The sequence below is a fragment of the Schistocerca americana genome, chromosome X, assembly GCF_021461395.2.
Source record: "Schistocerca americana isolate TAMUIC-IGC-003095 chromosome X, iqSchAmer2.1, whole genome shotgun sequence".
NCBI classification, from domain to species: domain Eukaryota; kingdom Metazoa; phylum Arthropoda; class Insecta; order Orthoptera; family Acrididae; genus Schistocerca; species Schistocerca americana.
This window is the reverse complement of record NC_060130.1, coordinates 619,905,846-619,920,025: the sequence shown is the minus strand read 5'-3', so window position 1 is coordinate 619,920,025 and position 14,180 is coordinate 619,905,846. Positions and strand designations below refer to the sequence as shown.

Sequence of the window (14,180 nt, the reverse complement as noted above, 5' to 3'; positions counted from 1 at the left end):
ACCTGAAGGCTATTTATATGATGGGTGTAGCAGCTGTTAAGAAACAATTTTACTGCCATATTTTCCACTGCCTTGGTAGTGCATGATTGAATTGTGAAGTGTATAACCAGTTTGACTATGCACTTATGGCAGAAAAACAGACTGAAATATGTCACAATGAATCATGACAAAACACACGCCCTTTTTCTGAAGTTTTGTGAGTTATTCGGAGTTTACCTCACTTCCTAGTCATCAAGACTTTTGATACTGCCTTTCCCGGAGACTACTGAATAATTGTAGAACATAATGAAAGATGTCACATTTAATTTGAGCACTAGCAGAATATGGGCCCATTTTCATTGTACCTCCTCCACCTTGTCATTTTTTTAGGGCCTTGTATGCTCACATTGCAAAACCAAATATAGCTTTTTAAGCAGCTTAAAACATGGTCTTTTTAATGAAAATGGCTTAAAAGATTAGTTTCTTGATGACTGGGCCTACAGTGAACTATATGTCTTGAAAGGACATTGCAAGTAAGATTCCAGTATCACTGCTTAATGCGTTTATTGATTATTATGACAGCTGTTTTGGAAGATTTCAGTTTTCAAGTACGTCTACGTTGTCCTGATGTATATATAACATCTGATGAGATAGTATCTGGTGATATTTCCTGTATTTTTTGACAGTTATCACTATAGATGTTTTATATTTACATAGTACATATGTAAATATAGAACATCTATGATAGGAACTGTCAAGAAAATACAAGGAATATTTACAGTATCATATCAAAATGTTGCACCCCCCCTTCAGGGGTCCACAACTCTTTTGTGGATACGTGAGTGGCAAACACGGGACCTTGAGCTAGTGCAGATCTCCTTCCTTTCTGGGCTGCTTACCTTCCTTTTCCACATCCTTCCCCGTCTCCCATCCTTCCCCGCCCCCTCCCCCCACCTCTTCCCTTCCCCTTCTCCCTCTCTTCAGGAGTATGTTTAGTGCCTACGTCAGGAGATGGACACTTGTAACTGTAAGACATTGTTTTTCTTCTTTGCTCTCTCTGCTGGAAAGTCTCTGTCACCTCTGTGTCCTTCTCTTTTGTTGCTTCTTCTCTTTACCCTCTTCTCCACTGCAGCATTTTGAGACCTCTCTTCTTTCCTTTTCTGTGCTCCTCCCTTTCTCTTTCTTTCATAGGTATACAAGTAGGACAAGTACGTACTCCCTGGTAAAGGTCAGGCCCAGCGAGGGGTGATTACCCGAGCTGGTACCTTCCGAACGTGCCGATTGGTCCCTCCCTTCGTCCGTTTCTCAGGAGGTGTGACCTGAGGTGTGGACAATCATCTAAGGCAGGAGTGCCCTCAGAGAAGGCCCCCACAAGGAAGGAGCGCGCCATTGGAGATGCCGGTAATCATGGGGGGATACTTTTACAATTTTTTCCTTTACTCTTACAACTTCTGCCCACAAGAGAAAACTTGAGGAGTCTCAGCCATGGACAGTTATTCCATCAGTGCCAAAGTTCCTAGTTGTTTCACTGTTTGACAAAGGTCAAGACTTCTCCACAGTCAACCCTTTCATTATTCAGAAAGGTGTCGATGCAATTGCTGGTCCTGTAAAGTCTTGTTCCCGATTACAAAATGGCACCTTGTTGTTAGAAACAGTCAGTGCCCTGCAGGCACAAAAATTGCTGCAAACTACACTGCTACACACCTTCCCTGTTTAGGTGGAGGCACACCGTACTTTAAATTCATCACGCTGGGTGGTTTGGACACACTCAACGGATTATCCAATGAGGACATTCAACACTACCTGTCTGACCAGAGCGTAACCGCCATACATTGAGTCATGAAAAGGGTTGACAAGGACTTGGTACCGACCCGTGCTCTCTTCTTGATGTTTGAAAGAGTTCAACTTCCATCGAACATTAAAGCAGGATATGAGATCATTTCTGTTTGCCCTTACATCCCCAACCCTATGCGTTGCTATCGGTGTCAGCAGTTTAATCTTACCAGCCAGTCGTGTTCCAGTCTGGCCAAATGCGTTACATGTGGCAGGAATGCCCATGAGGGTGATTGTCCACCTCCATCCTCTCGTTGCATCAACTGTATGGGCGACCACGCTGCTTCTTTTAGAGATTGCCCTGTTTTCAAAGATAAACGAGTTATTCAGGAAATCCGAGTGAAGGAAAAGGTGTCCACATTTGCTGTTCATAAGTTATTCGCCAGTAGAAAGCCCACTGTGCTCCCAGCAAGTAAATATAGCACTGTCCTTGCATCACCTCGGCGTACTAAGGAGGGGTAGCCACACAGACTTGTGATCTCATCTTTAGCACTATGGTCATCAGATTGGCCAGCCCAAAAATCGCCCATTCATCTTCCACTATCACCTGCTCATTCCCAGGCTCACACTTCATCGGCCCCTGCTAAATCACGGGCCTCAAAATCGGATGCCTGGACTTCCAAAAAAGAGCCTACTCGCAATGATTTTTTTATTTACCCCAAGAGTAGTAACCCCCCTCCATAGTTTATCATCGGACATGTGCTGCTTTATGCGCACAAATGGAGGATGGGAGGATGTCACATTTATTTACACTGATGGCTCAAAGACCACATTTAGTGTTGGGAGTGCCTGTATTGTTGGCGACACCCCTAATAGATTTTGGCTTCCCAACCAATGTTCAGTTTTTACTGCGGAGCTTTATGCTGTTCTCCGACTGTCCAATACGAGTATACAAAGACAATGCAGAAGGTGACATATACACAGATTTACCAAAGTCTTTATTTGCAAGTTCTCCAATATGATAGGTACGGTAGGCAATAATGTCTCTATCAACAAAACATTCAAGGCCACCAACAGACGGAACTCCAGAACCACCTCGTACAATGGCCACAGTAAGCCAACCATTACCATGCGTAAATGTATCATTAATGTCAATGCTAAAATTAAGTCTACATCCACAGAAAACACATCGTCCATCAACAAGTGCAGTAGCAGCAGTGTTCTTCACTGTGTTCTTCTTCTTGTCTGCAGCAGATGTGGAGAATTCGATGTTCTCAGTTGTTTTGTAAATTGTCTGCTTCGAACCGGGGGCTCAAGGAGGCAACAGCATGTTCATGTTAAAGTTCTTATCAGTTGACCTTTGACCCCGCCTGGCAACGCTGTCCTTGGCTTACGCAATGTGGCGGCATGCCAGCAGCGGACGGGAGCACTCTAGTACGGCTAGTGCTCCCGTCCGGGATAACGCGCTGCTGGCAGTGTGAAATATTCTAAGTCCAAGCCACCGCATGATACGTTGGACAGTCGCTCAGCTCTCTTCTCAACCTCCAAGCTCTTTATCCCGTCCACCCTCTGTTCCACTGGATTTAGGACAGATTCTACTTGCTCCACTTGGGGGGGAGTCTCTGTGGCATTACTCTGGATCGCAGGGCACTTTGATATCCGCGGAAATGAGGCAGCTGATATAGCGGCCAAGGCTGCAGTCTCTCTTCCTCGGCCCGCTGTTCACATGGTTCCATTTGCTGATCTGCAGAGCGTTTTATGTCGTTGTGTTACTCTTTTATGGCTCCCTCTATATTGCTTAAGCATTTTCATGGACTTACTTGTTGAAGAATGCTGGTTCTGCTTTCTTGCAGTGCCAATGTCCCTGCTAGCACCGGACGGTTCTCCGAAGATTTCACTGCTAGGAAGGGGAAATTTTCACTCTCTCTCTCTCTCTCTCTCTCTCTCTCTCTCTCTCTCTCTCTCTCTCTCTCTCTTCTTATTTAAAAATACGCTACTCGTGGAATATTATTCAATGCACCAGAACATATTTATTTCCACTTTCTACAAAAAAACAACTAAACTTTACAACGTAAGCCCACACATTACCGGGCACCCAAGGTTAGTTAATTACACATTTTTGAACACAATGAACACATAATCTTTTATCGTGGCTGACTATCCACGTCCAGTCCTCGTACTCTCAACAGCAGTTCAACGTCTACTAAACAGTCACTATCTCGAGTCACTCCATTTGTTTTTCAACAATACAAAGCTACATTACTCCTTGCAGCCAGCCATGGAGTTTCCGGGCCGTATGTGTTTAGTCTTGGCAGGTCGCACTGAACACTTGCCTGCGCCGACAAATTTTCTCCCTTCCAGTTTTGCCTGCACAAACAATAAATGGGAGCAGTATCCCATGCTCATCCTTATGCCCTGCTTTAAAATACGGAATATCGGACCAGGTTTGTGATTGGATTCAGGATTTCCTAGAAGAAAGAACACAACATGTCATTCTTAACGGTTCAAAATCTGCAGATGTAGAGGTAATTTCGGGAGTACCGCAGGGAAGCGTGATAGGACCTTTATTGTTTACAATATACATAAATGACTTAGTTGACAACATCGGTAGCTCGGTGAGGCTATTTGCAGATGACACGGTTGTCTATAAGAAAGTAGCAACATCAGAAGACTCGTACGTACTCCAGGAGGACCTGCAGAGGATTAATGCATGGTGCGACAGCTGGCAGCTTTCCCTAAACGTAGATAAATGTAATATAATGCGCATACATAGGGGCAGAAATCCATTCCAGTACGATTATGCCATAGGTGGTAAATCATTGGAAGCGGTAACGACCGTAAAATACTTAGGAGTTACTATCCGGAGCGATCTGAAGTGGAATGATCACATAAAACAAATAGTGGGAAAAGCAGGCGCCAGGTTGAGATTCATAGGAAGAATTCTAAGAAAATGTGACTCATCGACGAAAGAAGTAGCTTACAAAACGCTTGTTCGTCCGATTCTTGAGTATTGCTCATCAGTATGGGACCCTTACCAGGTTGGATTAATAGAAGAGATAGACATGATCCAGCGAAAAGCAGCGCGATTCGTCATGGGGACATTTAGTCAGCGCGAGAGCGTTACGGAGATGCTGAACAAGCTCTAGTGGCGGACACTTCAAGAAAGGCGTTACGCAATACGGAGAGGTTTATTATCGAAATTACGAGAGAGCACATTCCGGGAAGAGATGGGCAACATATTACTACCGCCCACATATATCTCGCGTAATGATCACAACGAAAAGATCCGAGAAATTAGAGCAAATACGGAGACTTACAAGCAGTCGTTCTTCCCACGCACAATTCGTGAATGGAACAGGGAAGGGGGGATCAGATAGTGGTACAATAAGTACCCTCCGCCACACACCGTAAGGTGGCTCGCGGAGTATAGATGTAGATGTAGATGTAACACATGTTTGAAAAGGCTGGAACACAAGTGTTTCCAGACTTTAGTAAAATTCTGGGGGCACTACATATCCCTCCCCTTAGCTCGAACACTCGTTATTTTGCACACAACATATATTTCAATAATTTTTTTTCTTAACACTTATCTTGTTACTTTGTACTACATAAAACATTAGGTACAAAAACTCTCTTTCCTCTCCGGTATTTCATTAAGCTGTTGGTAATATCTTTCATAGGCATAGTAGTATGATAAACTAATAGTACAACAAGTATTAGCTATTTCCAATAGATTTATCTACTCTTGCTTCCAGGATTGAGCCAAAATAAATCCCTTCCCTTAGCCAGTTGCAAAGTTCAGGCGTTATTCTGAGTAGAGTCTAATTTTTTTTTTTTTTTAAGAAGCTGTTGCAATGATAACCACCAGTTTTCCGGGTCTGAAAAAAATTAGTTGTACTGGGGGTTTTCTCTTTTTTCCATCTCCTCGCGCAGGACTCGTCTTTTCTATTTTAAAAAATTTTAGAATTCAAATTTACCAGGAGAAACTTTCCACTACAATCTCGGGTCACTATACCACCCTTTCCCTGTGGGTTCCAATCTACGTAAGGGTTGATACTGTGAAAACATCTTCTTCCTCATCCTTGGGTAGGTACGCCCCTTCCATTTATACTAAACTGTGGTACAGGTCAATCCCCTTTTTGGTGCCCCTGCCCGCACAGTATAGGTCAGCCTCCTCTGGGTCTGCCTACCTGCCTCTCTTTCTCTCATTTCATCTATATCGGATGTGCCCTCCCTATCTTCTCTAACAATGATTCATAGTCTTGCCTCTTTTCGCACTCCTGTGCACACTATTTTATTTAAAGTTTCCTGGTAAAATTTCTATCTACCTCTCCTTTCCTCCTCCTGAGTCCTTCAGCCTACCCACTTAAATTCTTCGCTTGTTCATTGCTTACACCTCACTTATATAGCCTTAATAACTAAATATGTTTCGTCCATTATTGTAAGTTTATTTCTTTTCATTAGGCTATTCAGTCTGCACAATCCTATTATTCATCAGAAACTTATTTGACTCGATACCTCCGGCTTAATATCTGTTTCTTTTTATCTCCATTCATATTACTTTGTACTACTCTAGCTATGAACACAGGTGGATGTACACTTTGTCCCCCCTTGTTCCTTTAGCATATTTGACTCGATACCTCTGGCTTAATATCTATTACTTTGAGATGTGCAACCATCATTACTTAGCACATGAGCTCGAGCCCTTCCTGAGCACTACCCTCCCCCCTTATCTGTGACGGTTGTTACATCTCCCTGTGTATTACTTATCTGCGTCTTTGTATTTAATTGTTTGAGTGTGGAAGTGTGATCATGCGTCCTGATTCTTCGGCCTACTAAGGTTCTTTGTTGAAGATTTTTAGAAATCATGGAAAAGAGAAGGACTTCAGTGATAGAAGTATATGAATGTGGACAGGTGGAAAGATAGATTGGTACTCTTAAGAGAAGTAAGAAAGGAAATAAAAGAATTGGTTGCTAAGATCGAAGAAAGAAAGAAGACAGCCCCAAAGACAGGAAACCCTTCCCACCCCCCTTCCCCAGGATCCCCACTTTGCTGGTACTTAAGTGAGAAGCCGGAGGAGGTATGATGTTCGGCGTCTCCTGCAGAACAGACATTCTCACCGTCACCTTTGAAGTCCCCGAAGAAAAGATCTTAGCAACTCCTATGGTATGGCAAATGTTGAAGAACCAGTCACACTTGTTTGTGAGGATTGTATGAAGGGCGTGGTGTGTAGGTCGTGTCTGTGCCTATGCTACCCACCCCTTTCAAAATTAGATATAAACCCTCCCCAAGCACATCACACTTTACAAAAAATATAAAACATTCTATAAAAATAGAAATTATATACACTGTAATCAAATAGTTATTTAGTTAGTCACTTCTCTTTATATTTCATACACATGTTCAGTTTATCATTCTTCCTAAACAGTACCATCGTATTATATCTCCTGTTAGAATGTTACCCTGTTAGTTTTATCTCATGCTTAGAGGTTACTGTTTATTGTGACTCCTTAAATTAGTCATAATCGTGTAGTCATAATTAGTCTCTTTTAATACTAATATGATAGGATAGCTTAAGGGCTATAAATAGATTACAGGATAGTCGAAGATTTGAAGAGAGTTCGGTGTAGGAAAACTAATGTGGAAGTAACACCGAACCCAACTCGGGAACCGGCGGACGTCACTCTGCCCATTGACACAGAACGTCAACGTACCTGGGGGTTTTGTACATATCGTTTTATATCCTTAACATTATACATTCCCTTTTCCTCTTCCGTCACAGGATCTATTAAATATAGGGTTTTTTGGTGTGCTATTGATTGAATACAATAAGGTCCTACGTATTTCAGAAAAAATTTAGTAATGGCTTGGTTAAACCGTTTTAAGAAATGGATGGGGTGTACCTCCCCATTTGGTTTGAATTTTGGAAACTATCTCGACAAGCCTGAATTTGATCCCCATTGCAAATCAGTTATCGTGTCCTTATTTAATATAATATTTTGGGAAACTGTGCTTTTCTCTAGTTTCTCCTGCATAAGCTTGAATTCTTTCCTCAACATTTCTAAGTCTTTCTTGGTGTTATCTAAATCAGAAGTTACTATAGACGAAGAGATATCAACACTTAGTTTCTCTTCAACCTTTCATCCTATTAATTCTTCTACTTGTTCTTTTAAGCCATTCAAATTTATTAGCTCTGCAGTCATTAACTTTTCTTTGAAGTTCAGTTCTGCGGTTTCCACCCGTGATTTGACCCCTGAAATTTGCGCCTGTACTAGGGGGAGCAACTTATCTTGTTTCTGGACATTGGTTTTTAGCGTAGTTAATTCTTGTTCGACCACATCAAATGTAACATTACATACATTTTTCAAAGAGTCGTATTTTTCGTTAAATTGTGTTTCCAAATTACTACATTTACAGTCTACATCATATTCTAATATTTGAACTAACTCTTATATTAGCTTCATTTCTTTGTTCTAAATCCTTAAATAAAATATTTGTCTGTTCACTCAGAGAATCGGACAATTCTTTTTTCAATTCTGTTTTCCATACTTGCATCTGATTACTTAGGATATTAACTTGAGCCTCTAGTTTTGTGTTTTGCAAATCTAACTTGAAGTTTAATTCTGCCTTCAGTTCGTCCTGTTGGAATTCAAACTGCGCTTTGACAAACCTCATTAATTCGCCTAAATCTGGCCCCTGTTTTTCAATTCCCAAAGCCCCAACAGACTCTACGGATTGATGTTCCTTGTCCATTGTGTTTTGTTTTGCCTTTAATCTTGTTATCATTAAAAGTACACTCGCTTATTTCCACAACACCCCACACGTCACAAACAATCAAAGATCAGTAGTAGCTCACCCGGCGTTGGTGGAAGGCGGTGTCGGCGCCGGTGTACGGTGGCGTCAACATCGATGGACGACAGCATCGGTGTAGGTGGACGACGGCGTCGGCTTTTGTGGACGGCTGCATCGGCGTTGGTGTGATGCGACGTCGGCGTTGCTGTACGGCGGCGTCAGCGTTTTGAGACTAACTGCAGTGTTGTGTGATTTTCTTGATTCCCTTAATCATTTCACCATTTATCAACATGATATTTCTGGATAAGTATCGCGCAATCATTCCTCAGCCTCGCTGTTATCGGCAACTCCCAACTGTTTTCTTCTTTCTTTCCCAGGTCCTTTCTATATGGTCACCACGTTCTTGCGGTAGCCTGGTGTAATTTTAAGCTCTCTCTATACAGCTTAAGCGTTTTCGTGGACTTACTTGTTGAAGAATGCTGGTTCTGCTTTCTTGCAGTGCCAATGTCTTCTGCTAGCACTGGACGCTTCTCCGAAGATATCACTGCTAGGAAGGGGAAATTTTCACTCTCTCTCTCTCTCTCTCTCTCTCTCTCTCTCTTCTTATTTAAAAATACGCTACTCGTGGAATATCATTCAATGCACCAGAACATATTTATGTCCACTTTGTACAAAAAAACAACTAAACTTTATGACGTAAGCCCACACACTACCGGGCACCGTAGATCAGTAATTACACATTTTTGAACACAATGAATACATAAGCTTTTATTGTGGCTAACTATCCACGTCCAGTCCACGTACTCTCAACAGCAGTTCAACGTCTACTAAACAGTCACTATCTCGAGTCACTCCATTTGTTTTTCAACAATACAAAGCTACATTACTCCTTGCAGCCGGCCACGGAGCTTCCGGGCTGTATGTGCGTATTCTTGGCAGGTCGCGCTGAACACTGGCCAGCGCCGACGAATTTTCTCCCTTCCAGTTTCGCCTGCACAAACAATAAATGGGTGCAGTATCCCATACTCATCCTTACGCCCTGCTTTAAAATAACATGTGTTTGAAAAGGCTGGAACACAAGTGTCTCCAGACTTTCGTGAAATTCTGGGAGCACTACAGTGCTCAGCTGATCGCGTCCTTGATTTTATCAGTGTCAGTGAGATGAGGTCGGTCATTTGAAGCTCTTATTTGGGGAATACAACCCCCCCCCCCCCCCCCCCCCCTTCAGTAGTAGTTTTCTAAGATTTCCTTCTGTTTTTAGTTTCCCTCCTGCTTGAGTTTTGCTCTTGTTGCTGCTGATTTCACATTCGTTTTTTTTACCCTTCCCTAAGCCACAGAATGCAGCACTTATGACCGTAGCAGTTTTGCACCCTAAAACCATTACAAAAAAAGTTGCATATAGACACACACACACACACACACACACACACACACACACACACACACATCAGGACAATGTAGACATACTTGAAAATGGAAATCCTCCAAAACAGCTGTCGTAATAATCAATAAATGCTTTAAGCAGTGATACTGGAAACTTGCTTACAATGGTTTAAAAGAGTTTGCTGAAGACACTTTCTTTTTGTAAAAGTGGGCCAAAAGTAGCCTTTTTGTCATTTTTAGAAAAATTGTCATGTTTGCCCTCACTTTGTAAACTATTGGAAAGTAGTAGGTGAATGAAATTGTGTATTCTAAGATCTTGTATTGGTAAGTTATTATGTTTAAGGTTTCAGTTGTACCCCACAATTACTTCTGGAGATATAAAAAGCTAAACTTCACATTTTTTTAATGCCTATTTTTTTTTGGCCAACTTTGCTTCAAATTATCCATATGCAATCACTCAGGAAGGCTTTTTCTGTGTTCTTTCACTTAAGAGAGCACAAAAAGGTGTACAAGATGACCAAGTTTCATTTCTTTCAAGAAAATATTGCCGGAGATATTATGGCTCAAATTTGCCGAAAACTCACTGGTGCAGTGTTGATAGCTGCACTATGGGGCCAAACAAATGACTAAATCTCCAGAATTATTGAATTGATGATCATCATAGTAACATGTGCTTTCTTGGGTGTCAAGCAGAACAACTGATATATCATGGCCGAATTTGTTAACTGTTAGGGTAGGCCCACTGTCTCTGCTACTCATTGTGGTTGTACATCACTAGATTAACTGAACAATAATTATACAAAATTACAATTAACTACAGGTGTGTGGTTGACAGGGAAGCCCTCACACACACACACACACACACACACACACACACACACACACTCTCTCTCTTCACAATTTGGACCGCCATGTCAATTGATAAAATGATACCACTGTGAATAACAAAGAAAAGAAAGAGTAATTTATTTAATTAAATGTATAGCTGTGGGTGGCTTAGTTTTTTAATTATAGGGAATCATATTAAGTAACATGTGTCACAAACACTGACATACCTGAAAATAAATTCTGTTGTATGCTTTGTGTATGCACTCAACCTCAAGAATTAACGTCTAGGTTAATACTGCACTATGCTATTAATGAATGCTGCAACTTACTATCTATCAACAGAATTTCTAAACTTTATTCAGCAAAACTCATTGTTGCTGACAAGATAGCTTATTATCTGCATACAGTGACATAAATTTGCAATTTGTATTCTGAGTGTGAAATAGTAATAATGTTCTATGGCATGATATGAGTGAGTGGTCTGGTAACCATTATCGTATGGTAACATTCCATGACATAAAAACAGATGTTCATGTTATTTGTGTAATAACTAGCTGTGAACTAAAGTGCTTTTAATTTCTTTCTTTATTTTTGTATTTTGCAAGAGCTAGGGCTATGCGTCTCTGTCCTTGTAGCAGCATAGGTGGTCGCTACCGTAAGTACCACTGCCATCTATATTCAAAGTCATGAACGAAGGCCATCAAGTTTGGACTCATTCTGTGCACTTGTTGTCATGAATTCTCTGACAGCCAGTGGGCATTCAGTAGTGTCATGAGTCCTCTGCTGTGAGTGTTGTAGTCAATGCAAGCATTAAATCTGATTGTAGTGAGTTTCTCAGTGAATTTTTATTGCATTTGCCGCATGTTGTCATGGCTGATGATGGTGGTAAGCAACAGATTCTACGTAAACAAACAATAAACATAATTTGCAGGATACATACTTTCTTCAAGTGCAAAACCCCTGTATGCACGTACTGCAACTGTCGTCTGGAACCCACAGTGCTGCAACCCCCATCTGTGCCTCGCCATGCACAGGCTTCCTTCATTCATGAATCGGACAATAGTTCAGTTGCTTCAATGACAGGTGAATAACATTGAAAAGTGTATTGTACTCGATGTATGTTATTACATTCCTCTGTCAGGAAGGGAGGGCCAACTCCTTGGTGAGTGTGTTCCGTGCTTTTAATTTTAACTGCATACTAGTTTTTTGTACTAGCCAATAGGTAAGCTCATGTGTATTTTCATGGAGTTGTGGTTTGCTTAGATTTTAGTTACTGATTAGCTGTCAGTTGAGATATAGTTACAGGTGTGAGCAATTGGCTCTCCTCACCTATGATTGGCTTGCTATGTTTGTATATAAATTTGGAAACACAAGCCACAGTAATTCACAAAATATATGAAACGAATGTTAATATAAGGTGCATTCTAAAAGAAATGAGCTGGAGGTATAATTACAGAAACCAGTACCTGTATGTTAGAATGTGTCACAACAGCCAGGGCCAATACTTCTAACATACAGGTACTGGTTTCTGTAATTATGCCTCCAGCTCATTTCTTTTTGAATGCCCCTTGTATGTCAAGAGGCTTTCCACATGTCCAAGTAGTGAAAAATTCTCAAATATTCACAAAATTAGGTGTTATAATGCATTTTCCGTATCTGCATGCGAAGTCGATGCACAGTACACACTGTGACTATGAAGCTCCCGTAAAATGAATAAAAGAAGTTGACCATCACACAGTCTCCCCTTAGACTAATTTGCAAATTTGTAGATTGAAAACTTCCATGAAAAAATATTAAGTTGGAAAAGAGTAAAAAGAATCAAGCCATGGACATTGGCAGTGGGTAACTTGGACCGTCTCATTCAACTCACTTCAACTATTTCATAAAGTAGTTAGTATATTGACATTTGTAACAAATATCATTATATTATACTTCTTAAATTGCTTTACAAACAATACAAAAACATTTGTAAATGGTCAAAAGACAGGACTACATCTGTTCTAATTCCTCTTCATATAAAAAGGTTCAATTATGGACTGCTCCAATTATCGGATCATAGTATTACTATTGCATACTAGCAAAGTCCTCCTGTACATAATGAATCAGCACCTAAAGACATTTCTGCAATCTCAGATGTCTGCAGAATGAGCACGTTTTGTGACAGGTAAAGGTACATGAGAAGCAGTCACGAATTTGAGGCAGATAATAGAAAAATCTCATGAGTTCTGTTTACCTGTCTTCGCTTACATCCTAGATTAAAAAGGTGTTTGTTAGAAGAAAGGTCAGTGTTGGCTGTAATTTTGCTGGTTTATTGACAGCAAAATTGATTTTCAATCACATAGTGATCATCTTCAGTGCTGTAGTGTACAAATTAAACTCATAGGCACTGGTGTCAAGTTATCGTCAGCAACCAAAGCTATGTAACGATCACAATAACTCATTGCGATCGTTACATAGTTTTGGTTGCTGATGATAACTTGACACCAGTGCCTATGAGTTTAATTTGTACACTACAGCACTGAAGATGATCACTATGTGATTGAAAATCTATTTTGCTGTCAATAAACCATCAAAATTACGGACAACGCTGACCTTCATTCTACTTTCACATATATGGTCGTTGTGCACACAGCACTCCATGGAGTTGCCAATGAATAAAATTTTGCCTAGCTGGACATGTGCAGCATGTTTGTTTGTTTGTGTCGTGTGGGACAAGATGTGGCATGTGCTAAATGAATTTGCGTTTCCAAAACACCCAGTATCATTACTAAAATGCCTTAATAACAGCCATACTTCAAGTATAAGGTTGGTGGTGAATACTTGGACTTTTTCGATGTGACAAATGGTGTTAGACAAGACTGTATCCCATCAACTCTACAACATGTATGCAAACTGTGTCATCAGGATCACACTGGATGGATGAGATGGTAGAATTTCAGTTAGCAACTAGAAAATCAATAATCTACATTTTCCGGCTGATACTACCCTCATTGCAGGAAGTGAGGTAAAACTTGGTGATTTGTTTCCCAGAGTGAAGACTATAAGTTTAAATTTCAATCAAGAGATGAACATGAAAAGGAGCAAACTAATGGTTATTAATTGCCAAGATTTAGATGTAATCTGTCGTACAGGTTGCTTAAAGGATGTGGAGGTAGAGAATGATTGTGTATAACTAGGACACTGGAAAGTGTGCTAAGGAAATAAAATAATAAATCATCTTTGGCCAAGCAGCAATGGTTTAACTCATTAAGTTCTGACAGAACTGTGCAATATCCAGAACAACAAAGATGTGCTTGCTGGTATCACTTGTATGGCTGCAAGCCCTGGCCTTGAAAGCTAGTGACAAAGGCTGAAGTAATGGCTTTGAGATGCAGTGTTGGTGGAAGACATTACATCTGTATGATAGCGAGAAAGAAAAACTGTT

The 14,180-nt window shown here is 40.7% G+C and overlaps 1 protein-coding gene across 2 annotated transcripts in view; it reads left to right on the top strand.

The window, feature by feature from the left end:
• Positions 1-14,180, top strand: part of LOC124555413 (leucine-rich melanocyte differentiation-associated protein-like) — a 42,857-nt gene that overhangs the window by 16,953 nt on the left and 11,724 nt on the right. The window contains exon 5 of one of the 2 annotated variants that reach the window (XR_006968549.1): positions 11,688-11,839. The exons of the other annotated variant lie outside the window; for it this stretch is intronic. The gene's annotated coding sequence lies outside the window, so the exon portion shown is untranslated. The remainder of the gene's footprint in view (positions 1-11,687; positions 11,840-14,180) is intronic. 2 annotated transcript variants of the gene reach the window in all.